Source organism: Chiloscyllium punctatum, chromosome 48, assembly GCF_047496795.1.
Source record: "Chiloscyllium punctatum isolate Juve2018m chromosome 48, sChiPun1.3, whole genome shotgun sequence".
Taxonomy (NCBI): Eukaryota; Metazoa; Chordata; class Chondrichthyes; order Orectolobiformes; family Hemiscylliidae; genus Chiloscyllium; species Chiloscyllium punctatum.
In genome coordinates this window covers 18053265-18074711 of record NC_092786.1, presented here as the reverse complement: position 1 = coordinate 18074711, position 21447 = coordinate 18053265, and the positions used below count along the sequence as shown (strand labels likewise).

At 46.5% G+C, this 21447-nt stretch overlaps 1 long non-coding RNA gene across 1 annotated transcript; it reads left to right on the top strand.

Annotated features, from left to right (window-relative positions):
• The first annotated feature begins 629 nt into the window (after positions 1-629).
• On the top strand, positions 630-21145 carry LOC140469151 (uncharacterized). Its single transcript, XR_011955987.1, has 3 exons — positions 630-762; positions 9631-9782; positions 20864-21145. It is a non-coding gene; the product is annotated as an uncharacterized lncRNA (long non-coding RNA).
• Positions 21146-21447: the final 302 nt, after the last annotated feature.

Sequence of the window (21447 nt, the reverse complement as noted above, 5' to 3'; positions counted from 1 at the left end):
CAAGATGCACGAATCTTTATTCAATTTCCACCACCAGGAAAAATCTCCTGTTCATTTTTTTCTTTTTTTTTCTTTTTTTCTTTCTTTTTTTTTGCTTATTTTGATCTCCTGTTTATATTTTTTTCTCTCTCTTTTATTTTTTTTTCCTTTTTTTTAATATTTTTTTTCTTCTTTTTTTCTTCTTTTTAAAATTTAACCCCCACACTACCGCCTAAGTGCAGTAGTGCTTATTTTTTTCTCCAGCACCTATGCTGTGTGCGCAGGTGTGAGATACAGTGAGAGACACAAAGTGCACGAATCTTTATTCAATTTCCACCACCAGGAAAAATCTCCTGTTCATATTGGTCAGCCAGGGCTTCCTGATTGGCCCAGGTTAACAACACAATCAAGGACCTCATAGTCGACAAGGTCCATCCGGTTCCAATCACTCCATCTCCCCCCTCGCCCCCCCCCCCCCCCCCCCCCCAAAGTCTGGGGATGTAGGTTTGGTCTTTCTCTGCAACACTTTCAGCCCAGGTCCCCTTCCTCTCATTCAGACTCTGACCTGAGCGGTGTGTACCGGACTGTGGCCCATCTCTTACTCCCAGAGCATCTCAGTGGAGTTTCCTCCTCTTCTTCCACAGTAATGGTATCAAGGCTTCATCCATCTCAGACTTGGAGACTTCCTCAACACTACACACAGGGAGAAAACCTACGGTTTCTGACGGGCCTTCTGGCTGTTCTGACGGGTCACGTTTGTTTTGCTCCTGCCCCATTTGCGAGGTAACAGTTTTCCAATGATTCATATGTTTGTTCAGAATTGTATCACTGCCTGGAACTTTATAAGTCATGGGATGTACCTTGCATCCACATCGCCTCATACCCATGGTTCTGGCACCAAGCTTTGTTCCCCCAAATCCAACGGTCTCTCTCGCTTGGAGGAGACATTCCTGCTGCTGTTTCACCCTCCCCCCAGCTCTGGGAACATCTGGTTTAACCTGGTGTGGAGTCTTCTCCTCATCAGCAACTCTGCTAGAGCTGTCCCTGTTGTTGCATGTGAGGTGGTCCCATAATCAAACAGGAACTGGGACAGTTTGGTATTGAGTGACACTATAGACTGCTTCTTTACGCCTGGCTTCAATATTTGGACCACTCTTTCTGCCAGACCATTGGACAATGTTCTGATGTGCCAAATGCCATTTGACTTCAAGAAATATTCAAATTCCCTGCTGGTAAATGATGTCCCATTGTCCATGACCAATACTTCCAGGAATCAGTGAATCATGAGCAATGGTCACCGTTTCTCAATTGTCATCCCTCAATTTACTGAACAAACATTATGCTCGTCCAATCACTTTGAATGGGTTTCTACAAAGCCCTGGAACATTGAGCCCATGAAAGGTCTGGCATAATTGATGTGTAACTGAGTCCAAGGTTTCCCTTGACATTGCCATTAATGTGGGGCTGTCCTGGTGGCAAGCGTTGTCCTTTTGGCACTCTGGGCACTGCCCCAATACAGCAGCTATGCTGGCATCCAACCCTGGTCACCAGACATAGCGTCTTGTGAGCATTTTACCTCTTGGAAACCCTTGGATGACCCTGGTGGCGGTGACCTTTATTCAGGATAATCACGCTTGCTGTCCTGAGTAAATGCCGTCCTCTGGTCTCACTGGGTCCAGAAAGGGTTCAGTCCTGGTTGTGAGTCCTTCCATCTCCCCCATTACCACGAGCATTTTTAGTCTTGCTAGGACAGGATCTTCTTATGTCCACAGTTAGATATCGTCCGCAGTGACCAGAAGGGTGTCCAGGAATTTCAAAACTAAAATGGACTCTTGCAGGGGAGACACCATCAGTGAGGTATCTGCTAGGCAGGCAGCTCAGGGCATCCCCATGAGCCATTTGGCTTCCTGGATGGTGTTGTAACTTGCATGTGCTGAGAATAAGGGCCCATCTCTGAATCTACCACAAGCTAAGGGTGACACTGCCTTGTCTTTCTTCAGTAGCCCTAGCAGGGGTTTGTGTTCTGTTACTATGACAAATTCCTATCCATAAAGGTACTGGTGGAACTTCCTCACACCAAAGATAACTGCCCAACCTTCCTTCTCTCTCTGGGCATATTTGCATTCATCATCAGCCAAAGTCTGGGAAGCATATGCCATGAGGCATTCCTCTCTGTTGGACCACCGGTGAGCCAACACTATGCGAATACCATACGGGGAGGTATCGAATGTCAGTACTAACTCCCGCTTCGGACCATTTTGGGCCAACACTTTTAGATGACAACAGCTGTTTTTTCACTTCCCTAAAGGCTACTTCTTGGCTATGCAACCATTTCCAAGGCTCACCCTTTCTCAACAGCAGGAGTAAGGGTGCCAAGGTGGAGGACAGTTTACATATTAATTTTCCGTAATAATTTACTACCCAAGGAAAAACCTAAGCTGTGGTACAGACATGAGTGCCCTCATTTTATCTTCCAAAAGGTGTATCTCGGTTTTATTGACTCTCTAACCCAAGGAGGTCACTTGAGGTGCCAGGAACACCCACGTTTCCCTTCTAAGGCATATGTCTGCCTGGGAGAAACGTTTAAACATTTTGTCCAAGTTGTCCAAGCACTCTTTATTGGTCTTCCCTGTTATTGATACAGCATCCAGATAAATGGCAAACTGGGGTAGCCCTTCTAAAATGTTCTCCATGGTTTGCTGGAAAAGGCCACAGGTTGATTCCCCAGTTCTTCTGGGACTCCTCATCCAATCGCGATTGCGGGTCAGTGTGGCTCATGCCCAGCTTCATATTGAACAGCTCCCCCCTCCCCCCCCCCCCCCCCCCACCAATATTGCCTACAAGTTCTCTTTGCGAGGGATTGGTTATTTATCCAGCTGTGAGAAGCTGTTTACTGTTTGCTTAAAGTCCCCACAAAGACAAACAGCCATCTGGCTTCACCATCGGTACAACCAGTGATGCCCATTCCACAAGCTGCACTGGTTTGATGATTCCTTTGCTCTCCACCTCTACTTTTGCCTGCAAGTCAAATGGCACAGGGTGGGCCTTGCAAAATCACAGAATTGCCTACAATTAGGGGGAACTTTCCAGGGAGTGCTCTCTCCTAGGTACCGGCCTACAAGTTTTCTTACTCATGTCAGGCCTTGTAGGTCCTTTGATAGTCCCAAGCCCTTCCTGAAAAGCTCCGGGGTGTTTCACTAGGATTTCACTGAGGCAGCCATTTCTAATTGAAAAATGTTGAGCCAATTTAGGTGATTCTTTCTCAACTAATTCCACCCCAATAGGTTTGGGCCTGAGACTCTTACTATCATCAGAGGTAACGGCACTAACTGCTTCTCATAGAGCCATACCCTTAATTTGCATTAGTTCCCCGGTATGTGTTCTCAGTCTGGCTGAGGTCTTGCGCAAATTGGAGATTCAAGTCTTGTTAAAGACAGGTTCTGCAACCACAGATACATCTGCACCGGTATTGACCTCTATGGGAACTGGGTGACTATTTAACCAGACACTATTTGTAGGTGGTTCCAATTTGAATGTCACTAAGCAATTTAATCATTCCAACCCACATGTAGGGGGACTTTCCAGGGTGTGCACTCTCCTGGCTACCGGCCGACAAGTTTTCTTACTCAAGTCAGGCCTTGTTAGACTCCTTTGCTGTCTCAAGACTGCATACTGGAAGCAACTAAAATGGCTTGCTGGCCCAGATCCTGAAGAACTTTTTACCCACTTGGCCAAGACTCGGCTTTGTTGTGGGATTCTGCTTTAGACAGTTCTAGGTCCCTCAGGTCATTGTATGCCCTGCGTAAGGTTCTGCAATTGCCTACACTCAAGTGGTGTTCCTCAAGCTCAGTTGGAGAGGTGAGGACATCCACTTCCATTAGGATGCCATGTTGTTACCTTGTTCCACTTGCCACATTTTCTAATGACAAAGCCGGTTGCAGTGCCTGTTTGAACTCCAGTTGGGCATCAGCTAGAAGGCACTTCTGCATGGTTACATCATTAATCCCACATAACAAATGGTCTCTCAGCTTCTCATTCAGAGTTAATCCAAAATCACATCCCTCTGCCAATCATCTTAGCCTCATAAAATCCTGATACAGATTCCCCCAGTCCTCTAACAGCCAAATAAAACTGATAACATCTCAGGATTAGAGGGGGTTGTGGGGTCATAATATTCCTTAACCAACTCCGTCAAACTCTTGGAAGGTTTTAGTGTCTGGTGCCTCTGGGAAAGTTAACTCCCTTATAAACTTAAAAATTTGGAAAATCAAATCAGGGCAAGACTTATATGCTTAATGGTAAAGTCCTGAGGAGTGTTGCTGAACAAAAATACCTTGGAGTACAGGTTCATAATTCCTTGAAATTAAAGTTGCAGGTAGACAGGATAATGAAGAAAGTGTTTAGTACGCTTGCTTTTATTGGTCAGAGCATTGAGTATAGGAGTTAGGAGGTCATGTTGCGGCTATTTTTGGAATATTGCACTCAATTCTGGTCTCCCTGCTATAGGAAGCATGTTGTGAAACTTGAGAGGGTTCAGAAAAGATTTACAAGGATGTTGTCAGGGTTGGAAGATTTGAGCTATAGAAAGAGACTAAATAGGCTGGGGCCGTTTTACCTGGACCGTCAGAGGCTGAGAGGTAACCTTATAGAGGTTTATAAAATCATGAGGGGCATGGATAGGATGAATAGCAAAGGTCTTTTCCCTGGGGTGGAGGAGTCCAAAACTAGAGGGTATAGGTTTATGGTGAGAGGGTAAAGATTTAAAAGGGACTTAAGGGACTAAGTTTTCCATGCGGAGGATGGTGTGTTTATGGAATGAGCTGCCAGTGGAAGTGGTCGAGGCTGGTACAGTTACATTTCAAATGGATCTGGATGGGTATATGAATAGGAAGTGCTTGGAGGGATATGAGCCAAATGGGACTAGATTAATTTAGGATTTCTGGTTGGCATGGATGAGTTAGACTGGAGGGTCTGTTTCTGTGCCAGATAGCTCCATGACTCTATCACTGTATAACCAAGATGCTGCAGGTCCACCAGCACTCAGAACAATGACCCATTATGTTTCATCTGTCCCAATGTCATTTGCCCAGAAAAGATATCTCATTCTGTCCACATATTGGGCCCAGTCTTCGACAACAGGATCAAATGAGTCAAGCTTCCCAAGTAAAGGCATGGTGCCAGAAATGCTTACCCCAAGTCCAAGATGACTGTTGCAAGTGAATGTTCTTTAGGCGTGTACTGTTGTCTTCCGTCACCACTGAGATAACTGCACAGAGGTTGGTATCCTGTCACCAACCCACCCTTCATTTATGTGTGCACACTACAGTAGCTGTACCCAGTCAGCTCAGAGTCAGTCCCCAAACTGAGGGGATTCTAAATCACCTGGTAATATTGGTCGACCTAGGCTTTCCTGATTGGCCCAGGTTAACAACCCCGATCAAGTATTTCATAGTCATCCACCTGGTAGGAGAAAGTGGGGACTGCAGATGCTGGAGACCAGAGTCAAAAAGTGTGGTGCTGGGAAAGCACAGCAGGTCAGGCAGCATCCGAGGAGCAGGAGAGTTGACATTTTGAGTATAAACTCTGATGAACATTCCTGATAAAGAGCTTATGCTCCAAACGTTGACGTTCCTGCTCCTCAGATGCTGCTGTGCTTTTCAAGATCCACCTGGTTCCAATCACTACATACACACGTATGTAAGGAATGGAGTGATATGGCCCAACGGTAAGCAGAAGGGGTTAGTTTAATTTGGCGACATGTTTGGCACAACATCATGGGCTTAAAGACCTGTTTCTGTGCTGACCTGTTCTATGTTCTATGTAAATATGGTAGGGTGGATATTCTAGCTGGCATGTCTATATGCCACATGATCACTGGGGAAGAAAAACAAACCGATTCTGCTTTCTGAATGGCAGGTTGATTTACCAATCTTCCAGCATTGGAGTGGCCAGAAAATGGTTGCTTTTATACTCATTTTCTATGGGTTTTGCTTATTGTTATAAAAACACCTGACATGGAAAAACATATCTTTCGATATGATGTTAAACCAAGGCCTGTCTATCCTCTAAGGTGGACATAAGAGATCTGATGGCGCAGTTTCAATAAAGCACAGGGACGTTCACCTTTGTGTCCTGACCTACATTTATCCCTCAGTCAAGATTCTCCAGCCTTTGTTACATTGTTGATTGTGAGATCTTGCTATGTCCTTGAGGGTGCTTTCTTGGGTTAAGTACCACAATCAATATCTGACTATGATCTGAGAGCTGCCCGATAGGTAAGCTCATCTGACATGTATGACAAAAATCAAGATTTTATTGAGGCAGAAGTCCTGACATTAACAGCACTAACCATTTTCATTGCAAAAATGTGTGCATAGTCAAGATTTTGTCCTCATTGATGTTGCTGTATATTATACAAGAATAATTAGCTTTATTGTCACATGTACTCACATGAGTACAATGACAATTTTACACGTCGCCTCTTACAGCGCCATCTTAGGTACCAAGGTACCGAGGTACAGATTCTTGTGGGAAAAAAAAGAGGAAGTCCAGCAATAAATCAGAAAAATAGAGAAAGAAGAGTTCAGAATAAAATCCTTCCAACTCATGGTGCACTGGCCTTCATCTCGAGGCTGGGAATGCTGGGACCAGGAGTCTGGGTCCGTGCTCGAAGTCCGGGTCCACACTGAGGCCAGGAGTCCGGGTCAACACTGAGGCCGGGAGTCTGGATCCAGGCTGAGGCCAGGAGTCTGGGTCCACGCCAAAGCTGAGATTCAGGTCCACGCCGAAGCTGGGAGTCTGGGTCCACACCGAAGCTGGGAGTCTGAGCCTACGCCGATGCCGGGAGTCTGGGCCTACGCCGAGGCCAGAAATCTGGGTCCACGCCGAGGCCGGGAGTCTGGGTCCACGCTGAGGCCAGGAGTCTGGGTCCATGCCGAGGCCGGGAGTCTGGGTCCACGCCGAGGCCGGGAGTCTGGGTCTATACCAAGGCCGGGAGTCTGGGTTCACACTGAGGCCAGGAGTCTGGGTCCACGCTGAGGCCAGGAGTCTGGGTCTATGCCGAAACCAGGAGTCTGCATCTATGCTGAGGCCGGGAGTCTGGGTCCATGCCGAGGCCGGGAGTCTGGGTTCACACTGAGGCCAGGAGTCTGGGTCTATACCAAGGCCGGGAGTCTGGGTTCACACTGAGGTTGGGAGTCTGGGTCCACGCTGAGGCCAGGAGTCTGGGTCTATGCCGAAACCAGGAGTCTGCATCTATGCTGGGGCCGGGAGTCTGGGACACCGAAAGTCTATATGACTGCATGCTGAGAATTGAAACAACAAAATGTCATATTTATTGATTTTAATTAAAGCCTGCTATTATATGAGGAGTTTAAACAAAATAAAAATTCAGCAAAGGTACATTTATTTTGGCAAAGTTAACAACAGAACTGATAATAAGTGAAAAACATAGACAACAAACCATTTCATGACTTTTTTGTGATTGCTTATTGTGGGATAGGAATCGGTCATTTGGTTCCAACATCGCTGAGCATGGCTTTAATTGGTCCTCCAGGTGAATATCCATCCTCCGAGACCTTGAGGACATTTTAATTTGTGTCACATGTGAAAATATTGATTCACAAGAATAAGTTGTGCCAAAACAGGGCAGCGTTTGACGGGCACGTTAATGAGACTTGGGTATTCAGTGGCATTTAATCCTCCTTAGCATCAAATACAGACTTCAGACTATTATCTTCCGAGAGCTGAATCAGTTCCATCTGTAAGTCATCAGGTGCTCTGGAGGCATCAACCAGGTGTGGTTGAAAAGCTAGTTTCAGTGTGAGATCGTGCTTCTCAAAATCTGCAAACAGTTTCATTGCATTCTTTCATCGGGGAGTCTGGAACAGCTGAGTATTCTTTCACATCTTATTCCCTCAATGGTTTGCTCCTGCTCATTAATTATCGTTGCCAGCTCAGGAAAGTGTTCAGCTAAAAGTTCCGATCAGGTAAGGAGAGGTTTGAAAAATGTCCGCTTTTTCCAAAATTTTTAGCCGCATTTTTATATATCGATTTAGTTTTACCTTGCAACAAAAAATTCAGATCATTTTGCTTTGACATCATATCGTACAAAAATGCAGCTTTTCTGCAGAAATCCTCTTTTGACAATTCACATGGTTCATTCAGTTCCTTAAAAAAAAATCTTGTGATTTGTTTTCACAAAGATAAAAGTTTCACACGTATTTGTCCTTGTGAAAACCAGCACACTTTAGAATGATGTGGCAGATCCACACTGAATGTTTCATCATTAACCTGAAGCATGTTACAAAATTGGCAATGTCATGATGCATTCGCTTCAATGCAGTTTACAATACTGTAACTTACTTTAATGTGTCACTTAAAACAGTAGAGTTGGCACTACCGATGCAAAAGACATTGAAAGGAAATAAAAGTATCTGGATCTGGCAACATATCCTTCACCTTTTCCTTTCACAGAAGATGCACTGTCTGTGCATACATTTACTAAATTGCATAAATTCCGATTTGCTTCACATCATTTGTCTTTGAAGGGAGTGAAGATGTCAATTCTACCTGCCCTCTCTGTAAGGGCACCCTCATGGCAATGAAAATCTGCACAGTTATAGCGCAAATAAAAAATAACATCTGCGCTGAGTCAGTAATGTCAGTGGCAATCATCCAAGGCAATCGAATAATAAATGTTTTCACTTTGCCATACCACACAGCTGCTGAGACACGGTGCTGAAATCTCTGGACCCATGTATGTGACTTGTACTGTGGGCTGAGGTCTTCTTTGGCTGAATGTGAGTTTTGTTGAGTTTCACAGACAGTTTCTCTCCACAAGGTCAGCAGAGATCTCCCAATGCATATATCTTCCTAGACTCACCTCATTAAGTGCCTCCATTGCCCCTATTGCTGATTTGAGCCCCATTCTGACAGCACCGTTCCCAGAAGAATGCACCACTCATTGGATGAGTGAGGTGAAAGTGGATGACACAGCTTTTGTTCTTGGGCAGATAGCTGAAAGGTGGCGAGGTGTCCTGGGTGACTGTGCTGGCAGAAGACCAGCATTATTAGTGCCAGCGCCAACCTTATAGGACTGCAATGAGTCTGCCAGCTGACCATTCACATTCTGAAGCTGTGTTGCTCATTGAAGGACAGTCTGTATGAAGATATCTAAGAAGAACAATATAGCACCATGATTCTCCGACGTGGACCTGGAGGTCCTGGTGGAGAGGGTGGTCCAGGGAAGTGGGGATGCGGTCTGTCCTCTTTCCAGAGCAGCACCAGAGGCAGTCATGCCACCAGACCCTGGCAGCTTAGGAGTGGCCACAATCTAGGCCATGGCCTAGAGAGATGGCCAACAGTATCAATGACCTTCTCCATGACTCCAGTGTAAGTGTCACATACTTCTCTTTGCCACATCACTCACTCTATCTCCACTACACCACCCACCTCCCACCAAGGCTCACGTTCGGTCACTCTTACTATTCCCTCATTCCCTCTTGTTTCCCCTCCAAACCACTGACCCTCCATGCCCTCTGTTATACCTGCGCACTCACCTAGGACACCTAACCACCTTTTGCCCACCAGCACCAACAGGTGTGCCACCCACTTTCACCTCACTTAATCCCTTCCTCTCTCCCATTACAGGATAGAACAACCTATACTATGGTGGAAAGAGCCAGGACCAGATGGAGGGGTGTCCAACAGCATACACAGCAAGGAGTGCAATCTGTCCCTCTCAGTAGATGACCAGGCCCACTCCTGAAGGGATGCTGAGACATCCATGTCCTGCTAACCAAGTAAGTACCATTCATCATTCCACTGCAACTCTTACCTTAACCCCACTGTCAGCAAGCATTAACAAGGCTGTCTTATACCAGCTCAGACACTAACACCTTAACAGGGACATCGAGTTCAGAACATTTGGGAGCCCAACCTGGTGGGTACCTCACTGTGACAGCTCCGCAACTGGCAGAGGGAGAAAGACCACTCACAGGCTCGTCAGAACACTGTCCTGTCTTCCTCCTTTGAAATTCAAGCTGAAGAGAATTAGCTTGCCTCTGGTAAGGAGACCCTCAGTATGCCTGGGCCAAGCAGACCCAATCAGTGGGCTTTACCAAACCTCCAAAGACAATAGGCTGCACTGTGAAGCAAGCTTCCTTGGCCGTAGCTGCAGAATGTGAGATAACACTGAGATGTCAATGGGAGGAAAGGAAAGCAATAATCCTTTCGAGGACACACTGATGACATCGGTGACATTGCATTGTATATAAAGTCTCACATTTCCATAAATGTTCATGGGATTTGCAATATGTCTGTTTGTTTGGGTCGGTGTGTAGCCTTGAATATAACTGTGCCACCATGATGTTCAACATCATGTCCATGCAGGATGTACCAGGGACCAGTCACTGTGGTGAGAGCTCACTAAAGCATGTGGAAGCGAGAGGAACACGATGGATATTGAGCAATGTGTTCTTGTGGCCTGTCTTCATCAAACATCCCCACTCTTTCCTTATCCTCTGTGAGGATGTGTTGGTAGAGAAGTCAGCAATGTGTGGGGCAGGGAGATGTACAGTACACTGGGAGCCAATGCATTAGGATCACCAGGGAACAGGGAGCCTGCAGGTTCATGTCCTTTACACATTGTGGGTCTGTGTGTAATATTTTTGCCCCTTCAAGGGACTCACATCAGTGCATCCTACAGCCCCCTCCCTCATAGGGGGAGACACCTCCCCTGCCCACTCTGGATATGATCACTGCCATTTTCCTTCCTCATTCGTTCTAGTGATTTTCAGCATGATGGATGATGAGCTCACTGCACACGGTGGTTTCCAGCCTCCCCCTCTACATGGCCCCAAACATCCAGATCCCTTTCCTGTTAGCTCTTTCCCAGAATCCAACTGGCTTCACATCTCTCCAGGTCCCCACCCAACCCATTGACACGAGCCTTCACCTGCCCAACACTGCTCCAACACCCCAGCCGCTGGCATATGAGCCGACTGTGCCAGGTGCAGTCATACACTGTATCCCTCCCCTTGAAGCTTCTGACCATGGAGAAACCCCATTGCCACAAGACCCTGTTCCCATCATGCTTTGCTGAATTCCCCTCCCCCGCCAACATTACAGTTGCTTCACCCTCCCCCACAAGAGTCACCCATTTGTTCCCCCACCCTGCAGCCCCAAAAATAGGTTCCTGAGACCCATTCCTGTGTCAAAGGTCCACTCTCCCATATCTGCTCATCCCTTGTCCATTAGCTGGTGCCACGTGATTTGAGTGAGTGACCTAACTGTGCAGTCCTGGACTGGAAGCATCCATTTTGCTGAGTGATCCCACTTCTCCTGAACTGCAATAATCCTACTCTCCTGGACATGTCACTACAGAGCCACAGGATTAATCATGGCCCATTCCCCAGACTAGAGAAGCATGGGTTCCCCAATCGAGACCCTCCCCAACCAGTTACTGGACTGGTATCAGAGGCTGTCTTTGACTTACTGTGCCAGGTCCCTGTGACTGACAGGTGCCTCAATGGACTTCAGTGAGGACTCCACCCTGGGACTTTGAGACTTGGATGCCTGTTTGCTGCCCATGTTGTGTGTTTACTGTGTAAGCTGCTGGGCACATGGTGCTGCTATGAGTTGGTGGAGCACACTGCTTATATAGTGGGATATCCGCCCATTTGAATAGCTTAGCAGAAAGGCCAGTGCCGGGTACTGTGTCTACACTGATGTAGAAAGCAGGATCCTGGGTACGCGCAGGTAGGCACTAAGCAGTTGAGTGCTAAGACAGCGAGTGAGCAGCCCTACTACCCTGGGCCAATGTGTGAGCTGTGTGCCTGTTCCTGCTACAGCCTTTTAATGTTTGTTGCTGGTGTACCTTTCAGGAGAGCCCCCTGTGGTATGGGTATTCAGGGACCTTGTCCATACACACAAGGAAGGTCTGGAACAGCAGGTAGGGAGGTGGGACACAATGACTCCCGTTGCCCAGAGGCTGCAGCTATGCAGTGAGTCATGCTGCCTTCACGGACAGGTCCTGGAGAAGGGTTGCACCTGAAACATCGACCCCTGCACCTCCTGATGCTGCCGGGCTTGCCGTGTTCTTCCAGCCTCCTGCCAGCCTTTACAGACAGAGCCGTGGAGAGACAGGTACAGCACGCTCAGGGTCAGCTGGAAGGGGGCGTCCAGCTGCACTCCTTCTGACCTACTCTATTTCCTAATCATCCTGCAAGGGGATCGGAAAGGTGCCATGACGATCTTGAGGGGTTGGTAATTGTCCGATGCCAGTATCTGTGAATGCTCATAGCCAGGGATTGTGCCCTGAGATGCTGTTGTGTGGTGACCAACACGGAAGCTCTTTGATGCCGGTTCCTGTTCTGACCTCTGTGTCAGTCAGCATGTCACGTTGCCGCTTTATAGAAGTTTGGTTAGGCCGCACTTGAAGTATTGCGTTCAATTCTGGACACCATGTTACAGGAAGGATGGGGAGAGGGTGCAGAAGAGGCTTACCAGGATGCTGCTTGGATTAGAGCAATAAGGAGAGGCTTGACAAACTGGGGCTGTTTTCTCTGGCGTGGCGGAGGCTGAGGGGCACAGATAAGGTTGAAAGTCAGAATCTTTTTCTCAGAGTTGAAATGCCTAATATTAAAGGCATTTAAGATGAGAGGGGTAAAGTTTAAAGGAGATGTGAGGGACAGGTTTTTTTACACTGAGAGTGGTAGGTTCCTGGAACGCACTGCCAGGGGTTGCGGTTGAGGTAGATACAAGAGGGGCATTTAAGGGTCTTTTAGGTAGGTACATGGAAAAGCAAGGAATAGGAGGATACGGACCAGAGGTCGGAAAATGGGATTAGTTTAACTTGGCATCATTTCCAGCACAACACTGAGGGCCGATGAGCCTGTTCCTGTGCTGTATTGTTCTATTTTCAGAGTGAGTTTGCTTGCAGTGGGTGGGAAGATAGGAAGCTGCATATAATGAGCCAGGATGTATAGTTAATAATGGTGTTCAGAAGCAATAATCCTCTTTAATAGGCAACTCACTGCTGCCTAGTGAGAATCTCACCTCGGTGTCCAGGACTTAACCAAAAACTGCAGCGAGCTGTTCCCAGTGTCAAAACAGGCTTTGCTGGACTTCTTACGCAATTCTGCTTCATGTCTCTCCATGGCTCATATTATTCAGGCCCTTATAAGATTCCACGCTGGGTCTATTTTATGTGGTGAATCTCTGACATGAATTGCAAGGAGAAAGGAGAAGCTGCCAAGATTTAGGCCTTTCAGATGACAGCGGAGTGACATTTCATGTACAGCACAGCCTATCCCTGGCACTAAAAATAGGAATGTGTACACAGGCAGGGAATGTGACTGTGGTTATTTTCTTTTCAGGACTGGAACTTTGCCCTGAGTACAACATCAAAACGAAGCACACTGTGAATGCTGTAAATTAAGATTCTGACAGAAATTTGTGATTTCTCTAAACACCTCCCCTGCACAAGTTAAGAAACACGTCTTGCATTAAGCACTTCCTTTCAACTTTCCACCTCTCATCCTGAAGATGTTCCGCAAGCAGTTTGAACCTGTTTGTACCTTTCCCCATTGCTGTTGCTCATGTACCTCACTCGAGAGTAAATCTTGGAAGGTTATTTGATCTTGGGGTCAACAGGGAAGTGTATCATGACGAGCCCTGGACAGAAAATATTACTTCTACCAGAAACAGCATTCAGGAGCAACATGACTCTGTTACTTTATATGAAACTGTTGTAGCTCAGAATCCAGTACATTTGCCCTTGGAGCAATAGGTTGTTGATTCAAGTCCTGCCCTGGAATGTTAGCACAAACTTAAGCCTGACATTCTAGTGCAGCACTGAGGTGTTCAACTGAGCCCTAACTGACTTGTGTATAAAAATTTGCGTGGGATTGTCTTGTAAGAGAAGAGCTAAGTTATCCCCAGAGTCTGAGTTGATATTTATGCCTTAAACAACACGATAAAAACTAAAGTGGGCAATCGAGAGTGTATCACATTGCCAGGGTCTGGAGTCACATAAGTCACTAGGTGGCAGATTTCCCTTCCCTAAAGGATATCAAATGGAACCAGATGGATCTTTACAACAAAAGTTACATCAGATTAACTTCTAATTCCAGATTTATTAATTGCATTTGAATTTCACCATCTGCCATGGAGGGATTTAAACCTCAGTCTTCAAAACACTGGATTATGAGTCTAACGGCAAAACTGTTACACCCCCACCTACCTCTTCACCTGTGCATTAAAGCATTACTTTTTCTGGGATCTTTCTGTGCACAAATTGACTGCTGTGCTTCCTGTCTGCTATTTTTCACTGCAAAAACACTTCATTGTGTGTAAAGCACTTTGGAATATCCCAAAGTTAGGAAAAGTGTTTTCTAAGTGCAATCTGTCCTTTTATCCTTTTTCCTCAGGAACTATGAACCCTGCTATTACTTATCTGTAAAATCCAACCAATAAGGTTTTAGATTTATTAGATCCTTCATTTGCCGTTTGTAAGTCCTTTGTCTGAATGAAAAGTCTGCCACACTCCCTGTAGAGTGACTTCAAAAATACTTCATTTTTGTGAAGAGCTATGGTTCGTTTTGATGGTGTGAAAGACATTCTAGAAGTTTTTTTTTTAAATTTGGTGATTGCTTTTCTATTTTATATTCCAACTTCATGGTGGGTTGTGGAAAGGGCCAGCAAGCCTGGTTATCTATCTCTTGTTGCCCTTCAGAAACTGGTGGTGGGCCTTGTGTTAAAACTGCTGTAGATTTTATGGTGAAGGTATGCCCAAAATCATAAAACAGTGATTTGGTATTCCAACTAACCTTGAACTGCTAGCATGACATGGTGAGCTATGTAAATTAAGAACCCTTTCCCAGGAAATGTCATTGGATTAACCTGCTGTAAATCATGTCACTGTGTTTCAGGAGATTGGATTTTTCTTGTTCCGGGTGCTCCGGTTGCTTCCCACAGTCCAAAGATGTGCAGGTCAGGTGAATTAGCCATGCTAAATTACCCGTAGTGTTAGGTGCATTAGTCAGAGGGTAATGGGTCTGGGTGGGTCACTCTTCGGAGGGTCGGTGTGGACTGCCTGGGCCGAAGGGCCTGTTTCCACACGGTAGGGAATCTAATCTAATCTAATCCAATCTAATTAAGGCTGTGCTGTCTTCAAAGTTTGGGAGAAGATTTGTAGCTCGGGTGCTCGTTGTTGTGGTTCTGTTCGCCGAGCTGGGAATTTGTCTTGCAAACGTTTCGTCCCCTGTCTAGGTGACATCCTCAGTGCTTGGGAGCCTCCTGTGAAGCGCTTCTGTGCTGTTTCCTCCGGCATTTATAGTGGCCTGTCTCTGCCGCTTCCGGTTGTCAGTTTGAGCTGTCCACTGTAGTGGCCGGTATATTGGGTCCAGGTCGATGTGTTTGTTGATAGAGTCTGTGGATGAGTGCCATGCCTCTAGGAATTCTCTGGCTGTTCTCTGTTTGGCTTGCCCTATGATGGTAGTGTTGTCCCAATCGAATTCATGTTGCTTGTCGTCTGTGCTGTCTCTTAAATAAAATATAAATAATGTGTAATTTTCGAATGTAATTGCACCATATTTCCACAGAACGCAGAAGCTTGAACCTCTGTGTTGCTGGACAAATCTGCGTCAGGCTGCCTTAGTTTATTAAACTGGTAACCTTGCTTTAAACAGAGTGTACTCCTAGTGATTCTTTTGACCGATCTCGAACCAAGGGGCCCCTCTGGATGGGTCCATACCTTCATTTGGTTTTAGTGACATTGGTGGATGGCAATATAGTTCTAAGTTAAGCTGGTGTGTGATTTGCTGGAAAAGTGCAGCAGGTCAGGCAGCATCAAAGGAGAAGGAGAATCGACGTTTCGGGCATAAGCCCTTCTTCAGGGCTGACCTGCTGCGCTTTTCCAGCAACACATTTTTCAGCTCTGATCTCCAGCATCTGCAGTCCTCACTTTCTCCTGGTGTGTGATTTGAAAGGGAATCTGTGTTGTGATATTAGGATGGTAATTTAATCATACTTCATTCTCTGTGCCAAAGTGCTCACCACAAATTGCATTGTTCTGCTCACCATCTTCAAGAATTCAAGTGATTTAGCTTTTCCAAGTCAGAGTCTGCTAATTACTTCATGGAAATTGGATGGTAGCAATTTATAGATGCTTCAAGTTGGTGGGAATCAGGGAATCGTATCCCAATTTTTCTAAAGTCTGGTCAATCCTTCTTTGAACCTGACAAAGGAATAGCACTCCAACAGTTTGTGATTTCAAATAAACCTGTTGAACTATAACCTGATGTTATAATGAGGGAAGATTTGCAATTGGATCCAGTAATGAGAAATGTATGTAGAATCAGAATCATAGAATCCCTGCAGTGTGGAAACAGACCGTTCGGGCAAACAAGTTCACACCAACCCTCCAAAGAGTAACCCACCCAGACCCATATTATCCTATATTTACCCCTGAACTACCTAATCTACCCATCCCTGAACACTATGGGCAATTTAGCATGGCCAATTCGCCTAACCTGCACATCTTTGGATTGTGGGAGGAAATCGGAGGAAACCCACGCAGACACAGGAAAATGTGCAAACTCCACACAGACAGTCACCTGAGGCTGGAATCAAACCCAGGTCCCTGGTGCTGTGAGGAAGCAGCACCACTGAGCTATTGTGCCGCCCTATAATAAATAAGAGTAGAAGAGGAGGAACATCTTAGCAAGACAGTGATCGTTATACAATCTGTTTTAAGATGGTCAGAGAGAAGGACAAAAGTGTAGAGATGATTGTAGCTGCAACACCAGGTTGCCCTGGCAGTGTGGAAAATTGGTAAAAAGGTAAAGACATCGAACAATTCTTCCGTCGCCTCCGCCTCCGAGCTTACTTTCACAATCAGGACTCCCGCCCACCTTCCGAGGACCCCTTCGCCCACCTCCAACACACTGCATCCACCTGGACACCCAGCGCTGGCCTATTACCTGCCCTCGACCTCTTCATTTCCAATTGCCGCCGGGACATTAACCGCCTCTACCTGTCGTCCCCCCTCCCCCACTCCAACCTCTCACCCTCACAACGCGCAGCCCTCCAATCCCTCTGCTCCAATCCCAACCTCACCATCAAGCCAGCGGATAAAGGGGGCGCAGTGGTAGTCTGGCGCACTGACCTTTACACCGCTGAAGCCAAACGCCAACTCGAGGACACCTCTTCCTACTGCTCCCTCGACCATGACCCCACCCCCCATCACCAAACCATCATCTCCCAGACCATACAGAACCTCATCACCTCGGAGATCTCCCACCCACAACTTCCAACCTCATAGTCCGGGAACCCCGCACTGCCCGGTCCTACCTCCTTCCCAAGATCCACAAGCCTGACCACCCTGGCCGACCCATTGTCTCAGCATGCTCCTGCCCCACTGAACTCATCTCTACCTACCTCGACACTGTCCTATCCCCCCTAGTCCAGGAACTCCCCACATACGTTCAAGACACCACCCATGCCCTCCATCTCCTCCAAGACTTCCGTTTCCCCGGCCCCCAACGCCTTATCTTCACCATGGATATCCAATCCCTCTACACCTCCATCCGCCATGACCAGGGCCTCCAATCCCTCCGTTTTTTCCTCTCCAGACGTCCCCAACAGTACCCTTCCACTGACACTCTCATTCGTTTGGCTGAACTGGTCCTCACCCTTAACAATTTCTCCTTTGAATCCTCCCACTTCCTCCAGACCAAAGGCGTAGCCATGGGCACACGTATGGGCCCCAGCTATGCCTGTCTCTTTGTTGGCTATGTAGAACAGTTGATCTTCCGTAATTACACCGGCACCACTCCCCACCTCTTCCTCCGCTACATTGATGACTGCATTGGCGCCACCTCGTGCTCCCGCGAGGAGGTTGAGCAATTCATCAACTTCACCAACACATTCCACCCTGACCTTAAATTTACCTGGACTATCTCTGACACCTCGCTCCCCTTCCTGGACCTCTCCATCTCCATTAGTGACCACCGACTTGACACTGACATTTTTTACAAACCCACTGACTCCCACAGCTACCTGGATTACACCTCTTCTCACCCTATCTCTTGCAAAAATGCCACCCCGTATTCCCAATTTCTCCGCCTCCGCTGTATCTGCTCCCAGGAGGACCAGTTCTACCATAGGACACACCAGATGGCCTCCTTCTTTAGAGACCGCAATTTCCCTTCCCACGTGGTTAAAGATGCCCTCCAACGCATCTCGTCCACATCCCGCACCTCCGCCCTCAGACCCCACCCCTCCAACCGTAACAAGGACAGAACGTCCCTGGTGCTCACCTTCCACCCTACAAACCTTCGCATCAACCAAATCATCCACCGACATTTCCGCCACCTCCAAAAAGACCCCACCACCAGGGATATATTTCCCTCCCCACCCCTTTCCGCCTTCCGCAAAAACCGTTCCCTCCGTGACTACCTGGTCAGGTCCACACCCCCCTACGACCCACCCTCTCATTCTGGCACTTTCCCCTGCCACCGCAGGAACTGTAAAACCTGTGCCCACACCTCCTCCCTCACCTCTATCCAAGGCCCTAAAGGAGCCTTCCACATCCATCAACGTTTCACCTGCACATCCACCAATATCATTTATTGTATCCGTTGCTCCCAATGTGGTCTCCTCTACATTGGGGAGACTGGGCGCCTCCTAGCAGAGCGCTTTAGGGAACATCTCCGAGACACCCGCACCAATCAACCAAACCGCCCCGTGGCCCAACATTTCAACTCCCCCTCCCACTCTGCCGAGGACATGGAGGTCCTGGGTCTCCTTCACCGCCTCTCCCTCACCACCAGACGCCTGGAGGAAGAACGCCTCATCTTCCGCCCCGGAACACTTCAACCCCAGGGCATCAATGTGGACTTCAACAGCTTCCTCATTTCCCCTTCCCCCACCTCATCCTAGTTTCAAACTTCCAGCTCAGTTACTGTCTCCTTGACTTGTCCGACCTGCCTATCTTCTTTTCCACCTATCCACTCCACCCTCTCCTCCTTGACCTATCACCTTCATCTCCTCCCCCACTCACCCATTGTACTCTATGCTACTCTCTCCCCACCCCCACCCTCCTCTAGCTTATCTCTCCACGCTTCAGGCTCACTGCCTTTATTCCTGATGAAGGGCTTTTGCCCGAAACGTTGATTTCGCTGCTCGTTGGATGCTGCCTGAACTGCTGTGCTCTTCCAGCACCACTAATCCAGTGTGGAAAATTGACTAGGTTTCCCTGGCTATGAAAAGCAGGACAAATCTGGTTATTATTGCTTTATCTTGTCCTTTAAGTAAATACTGACACCTGCACATTGAGATACTGGTCAGGAGTATATCAGCTGTGGGTGTTATGCATAAGCTGGTTTTGAGGCTGTGTGCTTCTTATCAATAAGGAAGTCTCATTGATTCCTGATGTACTGTAAAAGTCTTTTCTCTACATAGTAGGTTTTCAAATACAGCTCTCCTGGGTAGTGTCTATGACCTTTCTCTCCTCATGCTCATCATAGACTGGAGTCTTCCTTCTGACTGACATCAGAGTCATATGATCAGCCACAGCCACGTCACTTATGTGATCCTCATTATTGGGCAGCACCGTGGCTCAGTGGTTAGCAATGCTGCCTCACAGCACCAGCGACCTGAGTTTGCCTCAGGCGACTGTCTGCATGGAGTTTGCACATTCTCCCCCGTGTCTGCGTGGGTTTCCTCCAGGTGCTCTGGTTTCCTTGTACAATCCAAAGATATGTAGGTAAGGTGAACTGGTCATGCTAAATTGCCCATAGTGTTAGGTGCATTAGTCAGAGGTAAATATAGAGTGAGATTGATAGGTTCTTGTTGTCTAGAGGAATTAAGGGCTACGGGGAGAACGCTGGTAAGTGGAGCTGAAATGCGCATCAGCCATGATTGAATGGCGGAGTGGACTCGATGGGCCGAATGGCCTTACTTCCACTCCTATGTCTTATGGTCTTATGGAATGGGTCTGGATGGGTTACTCTTCGGGGGGTTAATGTGGACTTGTTGGGCTTAAGGGTCTGTTTCCATATTGTAGGGAATCCAATCTCATAATCACAAGTGCCACATTATCCTCCGATCAATCAGCAGCAGTCTGAGTGGATTAAGAAGGCAGCTCACCACCACCTTTCCTAGGGCAATCAATGCTGGCCGAGCCACTGTTGACCACATCCCCTCAAAAAAAAATAAATTAAACAAAAATATAACCCTCCAGAAAGACAAAGGTCCTCAATTAGGATCTAGATTTTCCGACTATTGTGCTATTGAAGCTTCAGGTGTTTGCCATTGTTGAAAGCTGGCAACATTACCAGCGCTTTGCAATTATTGGCAATATGTTTGGCAATGTAAATGTTGTTGCGAAGTTGGGTAAAGTAAATTTAGGTTGGGAGACAGGAAGTTAGAATTTAATGTGTGTAAAATTCTAAAACGCTAGGGGGAGAAAGCATTGAATGGTCCCTTTAAAAGATTTTTTTTTGGTGTTTAGAGATTAAAGTGGTTATCTGTGAGCAGCAGCTTGAGGAATTGCAGGTACACAGAGAGTCCAAACTGAAACATTTGTATCAAAAGGCCATTTGGTTAGCACACCAATCAGCAGCTTTTACCAAAACAAAATGTTTTTGAATTTAACCAATCAATTTGAACCAGGCACTTAGGTACCAAAAATCTATTAAATTTAAATCTGATGGTTTTGACAATATAGGACCAATCCTATTAAGAAATATTGATGTGTCATCAAGAGGGGGCAGTTGAACAAAGATCTCCGAGCTAGTTGCCATCTGCCAGAGTGAACAGCCCTCAGCTATCAAGAGAGAAATTGGCTCTCATGGTCATCTATGTACCTGTATTACAGAAAGCATCAGCTAAAAGATAATGGTATCAATGATGACAAAAGATGTTCCTGACAGAAGATTTGGAGGAAGTGTTTCTGACAGAAGACTCAGTGGAAGAAGGCACAGAACATTCTGGAAGACACCTAACCTGGCTGTAATTTTTGAGAGACTATGTTCTGTTTCTTTGTATATGAGTGGGAATTGTATTTGTTTGAACAGCATACCATTAGAATGTCTCTTTAAATTCGGGAATAGTTAGTAATTAGAAGGGATTTATTCAGTTTGTTGATCATTTAGTTAATTTGTTAGAGTTGGATAAATAAATTGCTACTTGTTGATTTTGAAGTGAATGTCAGGAATTTATTTTTATTTAATCACTAAACGTTGCTGATAGCCAGGTTGTACCACTTTTCACGGTCCTTCAACAGGCTATAGGGTTAGGTGCTCTTCTTTTGGGAGTTTTGGTTTTATTTTTCGATGGGGTGTGAGTCAACCTCTGCTTTACATCAATGTTGAATTGGTTCAAAAACAAACCACATTTAAATGATGTCTTACGTGTCTCTGTAGCCTCGGGAAATAGTTGACATGCAAGTCAATATGCTTC